The sequence below is a fragment of the Streptopelia decaocto genome, assembly GCF_964273445.1.
Source record: "Streptopelia decaocto genome assembly, chromosome: 10".
NCBI lineage: Eukaryota > Metazoa > Chordata > Aves > Columbiformes > Columbidae > Streptopelia > Streptopelia decaocto.
Window position 1 is genome coordinate 15487167 of NC_138665.1, and position 6651 is coordinate 15493817.

The 6651-nt window shown below is 40.2% G+C and overlaps 1 long non-coding RNA gene across 1 annotated transcript; it reads left to right on the top strand.

Annotated features, from left to right (window-relative positions):
• Window positions 1–1589: 1589 nt before the first annotated feature.
• On the top strand, window positions 1590–4129 carry LOC309444165. The gene is made up of 3 exons (XR_014184961.1): window positions 1590–1671; window positions 3908–3948; window positions 4028–4129. It is a non-coding gene; the product is annotated as an uncharacterized lncRNA (long non-coding RNA).
• The last annotated feature ends 2522 nt before the right edge of the window (window positions 4130–6651 follow it).

Here is a 6651-nt window from a genome sequence, read left to right on the forward strand (position 1 = left end):
TCTAGTTTAACGTCTTGTTTGCTTTTGTCTTCTATTATTTTTCTCCTTTTTTTTTTTTTTTTTTTTTTCTTTTCAGCAAGCCTCACTCACTGATTTCCTGGTGGTTTTGATGCCCGAGTCGTGGTTTGTGGCTTGCGAGGTGAGTGGGGTGCTGCAGTGGGGAGGCTGGTGTCATTCCATCTCTTGTTCTTCTACTTCTGTTCTCTAAATTCAGCTTCATGGGGTAACAGATAAAAACTACAAGCCTTCCTGGCAGGTCTCATGATGGCCTTGATATCTCTGTGGTTTTTCAGCTCCAGCCCCATAAACCTACGAAGCTAACCTTGCAGCTGCATCCTGCTAGGCTCTCCCACACAGGTCAATCTCATTTCTAGCTTTGATTGTTACAGTTTAAAGACAGAATTTCCCTTTCTTGCTTCACAGCATTCAAATGCTAATTAGATCCCTTAAATGTCTAGGAAGTTATCCCAGTTTACACATATATGGTTTATTAACTCATGCTTATTTCAAACCTTTTCTTTGATGTAGGCTAATGGAATTATTCTTTTAGAATCACTTTAAAAGGTGACTTCTCTTTCTTTATTGCTGGATGGTGTTTCTCTGAAGCACATTTGTGACTGTCTGCCTTTGGAAAAAATACCTACCTTTCCATGTGCTAATCTTGAACACTCCTGGATGTGCATGCAACAGATTAACAGTTGCTTTCTATTTGCAGCAACTTTTTCAAGTTCACACTTCTTGCTGAAACAATATTTATTTTACCCTCTTTTCCATAGCTGCACAGCTAATAAGATGAAATAGACCAGGTTTACAAAAACACATCTGCCTAGAGAATACGGTCATGTGAGCCACCATTTGTTTCCAGCTGTTTTCTTGTCATTAGCTTTTAATTTCAACAACTACCTGCTTGTGCCTCTCCTTTTTTTTCCCCATCTCAGGTATTTTGTGGTGTTATTGTGATTGTCAGTTCTGTTCTGCTTGAAAGGTTTCAGTGTATGTTGCCATGGTTACAGGTACCAGAATTGGAAATAAATGAAGGGGGTATCAAGGCACCGTTGTGACTCTGATGGAGGCTTAGCACTACAATGTTAGCTATTACTTTGCTGGATTCTGTATTATTTGGTGATGGATCCACTTTAAAAGAATATTTAAATGCTTGTTGGAATATAGATTACACTAAAATGGAATTATGTGAAACTGGATTTAAAGTGAATTATTATTATTTTTTCTTTTAATGAGTACATAGCCTTTGGGACAGTCTGCAAGTAAGTGAGCAGGGTGTCTAGAACATCTACTGCATGAATGGTATGAACATGTTTGCTTATGTCTACCACTGGAGTATGAATGAGTATTGACTACATTTCTTCACAAGATTACAAAGAGAGAAGAGAAAAACTCTTTTTAGGAAGTAGCAAGCTGCTTAAGAATGGTTTCTTGTACCTAAATGAGGAAGATACATGGAAATTAGGTGCATACTGTCTCTCTTTTATAGTCGATGTAGTAGTAACACCTGCTTGTAAAGGCTTGTGATGGAGGTGACATGAGGGTTTCTGCAAAACCTAAGTTCCTTCTTCCATTTCTTGTTTTATAGGCTTGAGACTTGATTCAAAGCTCAGCAAAGTCAATGGAGAAATTCTCAATGACAACAGCAAAATTCGAATTGAATCTTAGGTCAGCTTTTTAGCAACCTTTTTTCCACATTGTTCAACGTGACATTAGTCTGCTTAAAGTCCCTTTTTCTGTCAGATTGCCTCAATCAGTTAATCTCAGTGTACATCCATGGGTAAGGGGTTTCATGTGCTCTTTAACCAGGGGGATGGGCAAAATGTGGAAGCACTGTTAAATGTTTAAAATGGGCACTAATATGTCATACTTGTCCCAGAGAAAGTTTCTGCTTTCCTTTCCCAGAGAAGGGGTGGATTTTCCTTTATGGGTGATATCTGGACCCAACGAAATAAGCTGAAAAATTCCTGCTGATGTGAAAGAAAGTTGCATGTATGTGTGAATATATATTTGTGAATTTTTATACACTGATCTAGTTATGTATGTATAATTAAAATCTTCATATATTTGAAATAGCTTTAAAATTAAGGGGTGGCTTTCTGTTTCCTGAGTGTTATTTTGAAGCCAAAAGAAAGACAGCAAACTGTGTCATATCCTGATAGTGTTGATTAGTGATTATAATTGGATGGTAATAGTAATATGATATTTTACTAAAGGTTGAGGTTTTTACAGTAACTCAAGTTGTCATCTGTAAAATGCAGGGCACTGGAACAAGTAAAGGCAGTTACTGTATTTATCCTTTCCCCTAATTTATGTCTTCATTTCTTATTAACCTTTCCTCTAGCAAAATTGCTCAATGAGAATATTCTACCTCTAGCCATTGGGATTAATTTTGTGGAATAGCTTTGACAACACTATTATAAATGCAGAACTTAGAAAATGCATCCTCCACAAAATGCAGAACTTGCCTGTATCCTCATCAGAGAGTTGCATTTATTCTCCAAAGCTGTCTCTCTTCTGAGGTGCATTAGAAATGGTACTGTATGTTAACCCCAGTGGGGTAGCTGGTTTCTGCAATCTGGTATTTCAGTTGGAAAGTGGGAGGTGGCTTTGGTGTCATTTTTAGGTGACTCTCTGTCCCGCTTGGGCATAAAGCAGGGAGATGTGACTGTCTGGAGAAGGAGGGTTTATGCTGTGGAGTGAATCAGCTAAAGGGAGGAACAAAGTGTTTGGAAGGAATGGAACTTCCCCACTCCTCGCCCCGCTAATGAATGTAGATCTCCAAACGGAACTGCGATCTAAACCCTCTGAAATCAGAGGTGCCTAAAACCAATTATTAAGATAGGGTTTAACTATGTAAGTCTGTCACAGACCCACAAAAACTATGCCTGGCAGCCCGAGCTTTTCAGACTCCACAGGTGCTGACATTTTCACCAGCAGTCAGTTAGGCATGTAAAGTTCAAATTATTCATTATGGTTGTGGTCACCTTTTATATACCTTGTGGCATTTATAGAAGGGTGAGTGGCTGCTCTGTTTCCAGTGCCTAAACTAGCTCATGTAGGGTAGTCAGGACAGCACTGAATCACAGAATCATGGAGTAGTTTGGGTTGGAAGAGACCTTCAAAGGTCATCCAGTCCAAATACGAAATATGCTTTGCAGCCATGCCCCTCAATGCCCTACTCATACTTGTGAATTTGAACTCTATATACTGCAGAGACTTTGTCTGGGGGAAGCAGCATCTGCTTTGTTTGAGCACTTGCTTTGTATCAGTACTCAGCAAACACATAAAACTTCCACAAAACAGGATATCATATTTTCCTGTGATTTTGCAATTGCCTGTCATTAGGGTGGGGGATGTACATGCACACAAGATAAAAGGAGTTGCATCAAAATCAGTGTTTACACAAACCTTTGTAAACAAAGCAGCATCTGCTTGGCTAGCTGCAGTGCTTCCAGTTCATTGCGATACCTAATTGTTGTCAAAGCGTTGTGTTTTCCTTGACACTGAATATAATTTACAGCAAGAAGTAAATGTAACACCCATTAATCTCCTGATGAATGAGCAGAGCTACTGTTTCATGCTTGACTTTAAATTTTTTACTCTGGTTTGTACCTGATGAAAGTAAGCTCGTGGAAATTATTTGGCAGTATTATCTCTCTGTGCAAACTCCGGGAATTATTGCTGCGCAGGACAACAACGACCACTAGTGGTAGATGATTTCTTTTTTTTTTTTTGTAGAATTGCTAAAACCGGATGGAAAAAGCCACGGATTCAATATGCTGAGTTAATGCAATACATGCTAGGGAATGAATTTTGTGCGCTAAGACGTAAAAATCTGTCAGTGGTATTGTAAAGTGCATGTATTCTGTTCACAGCTGTGATTTGTCTCCTTTTTTTCCAGGACTGCTCCAAGGGATCCTCGAGCTGCCTGCTTGCTCTCTGGTCAGTACTAATGCAGCCTGCTCCAAGCCCACTTCTCCCTCAAAATCACTCAGTTTTGCCCTTGCTCTATCCCTTACAGGTTCAGTGCCTATATTCCTGCGAATCACGAGCACAACACAGGGTCTTCAGCAGCAAACAGCAGAGGGGCTTCCAGCTATCACCCTGACATGGAGAATCCAGGCCTTACCCCTGGTTTAGGTACAGCATGCCCATCCTTGGTACTGCGGTTGTAGCTTGACTGTTGGTGAGCATCTTCCATCACTTGTCTTTCATGCACTTTAAAATTGGTTTATTACTTTACCCCTATGCTAAGCACGCACTAGAGCGCCAGTTATTAGCGATACTACATCTTCAGTTCATTCTATATGTCTTTAAATGTTGTATTTAGGGATTTCCTGGTCTGTATGTCTTCCTTGCACAATACCACAAGTGTCCCATGTAGGTCTTTTGTTAGTTCTTTAATAGGCTGTAGGCATCCTGCTTGTTAGTCTATTATCCAACTGCTCATCGTTTGTGCTCATTGGCTCCCTGTGACTTCACTTGTACAGCTACAATAATTATACATCATTTTTCCCTGGCTAAGGAAATGCTGCACAAGTCTGTACTGTTTCATGGACAGATGATGCAGGCTGGAAAATGTTAAAAAGATTGTATCTCCTCAGGCCAGGAACTGTTTTACCCTCTACTTGTTTTGAATTAATGACATTTGCAGTGATTCTGAGTGCCATGAAGTCAGCTTTCTTGACATGAAGCGACCACAGAGCATCCCATCCCTTTTGCCTTTCCCTAAATGACTATATACAGGGGAGGGCAATGGGAATCAGGCTCTGTACGTGCCTACCTCAAAATGTTATTTCTGCTGCCCCCACCCCTTTTTAAAGCATTTGTGCTCTTGCAGCAGTTGTTGCAGTACCACATGGCAGAGGAAGGCGGCACAGGGGGATGAGGAATCAGAGACACGTTCGTGAGAAAAGCTGCTGGAGTTGTTTGGACACTGCTTCTCCTGTGCTGCCACTGGGCCCCACTGTAAACTTCATCAAAACAAAGTGGCACCATTCAGGTGTAAACCAATAATGGCAGAATAAAATTTAGATTGTGTAGAAGTGCACACAGAACCTGAGTTTTCCTATTAATCCAAACACCAGTCTGCAAACTGAGTTTTCCTCTGGTATGCTGGGGGCCTTCAGCAAGGACAGGAAAGTCATTTGATCCATACATAAGCTAATTTCCCCTATCTATACAAATGTGTGTATTGTTAATGAGCTGCAGGCGTGATTGGAGGGGGAATGTACTCCTCAGCTTACTTGAGGAGATAGTGTGTAGTTATTGTTATGAATGGTCTCTGCAATGTGTAGTTGAAGCCAAGATGGGGCATAGAGCCAAAAGAAAGGGGAAAATACTTAAAACAGTTTGCCAGTAGCTTAGCAGCTGTCAACTAGTTGTTCCAGGAAGATATAAATATGTAAGATTAATGATACTCAGATGCAGGACACACTTAGGTATACTAGATATGTTATATTAACACATGGGCCACAAACAAATTAGTCTTTAGCAGACAGAATTTGGCTCAGGTTCATTCCTCTGCTAAAGGACCCAAGAATAGTTCAGAGTCTTCCTAAAATGAAAATTAATATCTTGTTATAAATCACTTTTATTTTGGAATATTTGTTAGGAAAACATTTTACTGCTTCCAGTGTTTGCCTCAAATTAACTGGCAGCTTGGACACACACGCATTTAGTGTCTTAATGAAGTGAGATTGTACTGAAACGTGTCCTCAGTCTCTGAATTAAAATACTTTTACATATCCTCTCTTATGGCAATGGCTTAATTTGTTCCCAGTTGCTAGTTCTATTAGGGGGTTCTATGGAGAGCCTGTGTTAGTCTGCTCTTAGAAATTTGTAGAGATTAATCTGAAAATCAGCCTAATTGGAGTGGTTCATTGCTGATCCTTCCTGTGCCAATGTGCTGAGCTCTGATGTGCATTAAACCGCTGTGTCAGATAAAATGCACTTGGGATTAATTCATGTTAAAGGTAGCCTTTTATCTGATCATGTAAATTTTGCTCTGTAAGGACTGTTTCTGATGGCTTTTTTCATCACCCAGGCAAAAGGATGTTGCTTACACCTTTAGGTGAAGGCATGTGTATCAATGACACTTGGTGTTTGCTTTGTCAGAGAATCTAAGCAAATAGATTCACAGGTTACTGGTTGCACCTGGGGCTGCAGGCAGGGCTGGGGGCCCCGTGACACCAGTAAAACCTTTCTGCTTCCTTCTCCCTCATGGGCTGGGGATGAGCAAGACCATGTGGCTCATCACAGATGGAGACAAAGAGTTTAAATACCACAGTGCAGGTTCTTCTCCCAAAGTGTGAAACCATTTCAGATGGCCTCTTCTAGGAAACCATGGTGTGCTTGTGGACATTTAATATATGGAAAGAAAAGAAAAAATAGTTAAATTAATTAAATAATCAGCTGAGTCTGAGTTAGGTGCTGGGAGCTATCAATTGAGCCAGGGAAAAGTGCCTGCACCCTGCAGGGGCAGTGTGTCCAGCCTTCTCATCATCACATCCAGAAAAAAGGAAAGAAACATTTCATTTTAAACACTTTTACAAGTGCAATTATTCTAGCTTTTATCCTGCTTCTGTTCTGTTTTTCTTTCTGGAAACATAGCACAATTTTTGTCATTTCAGCTGTATGTTAGTA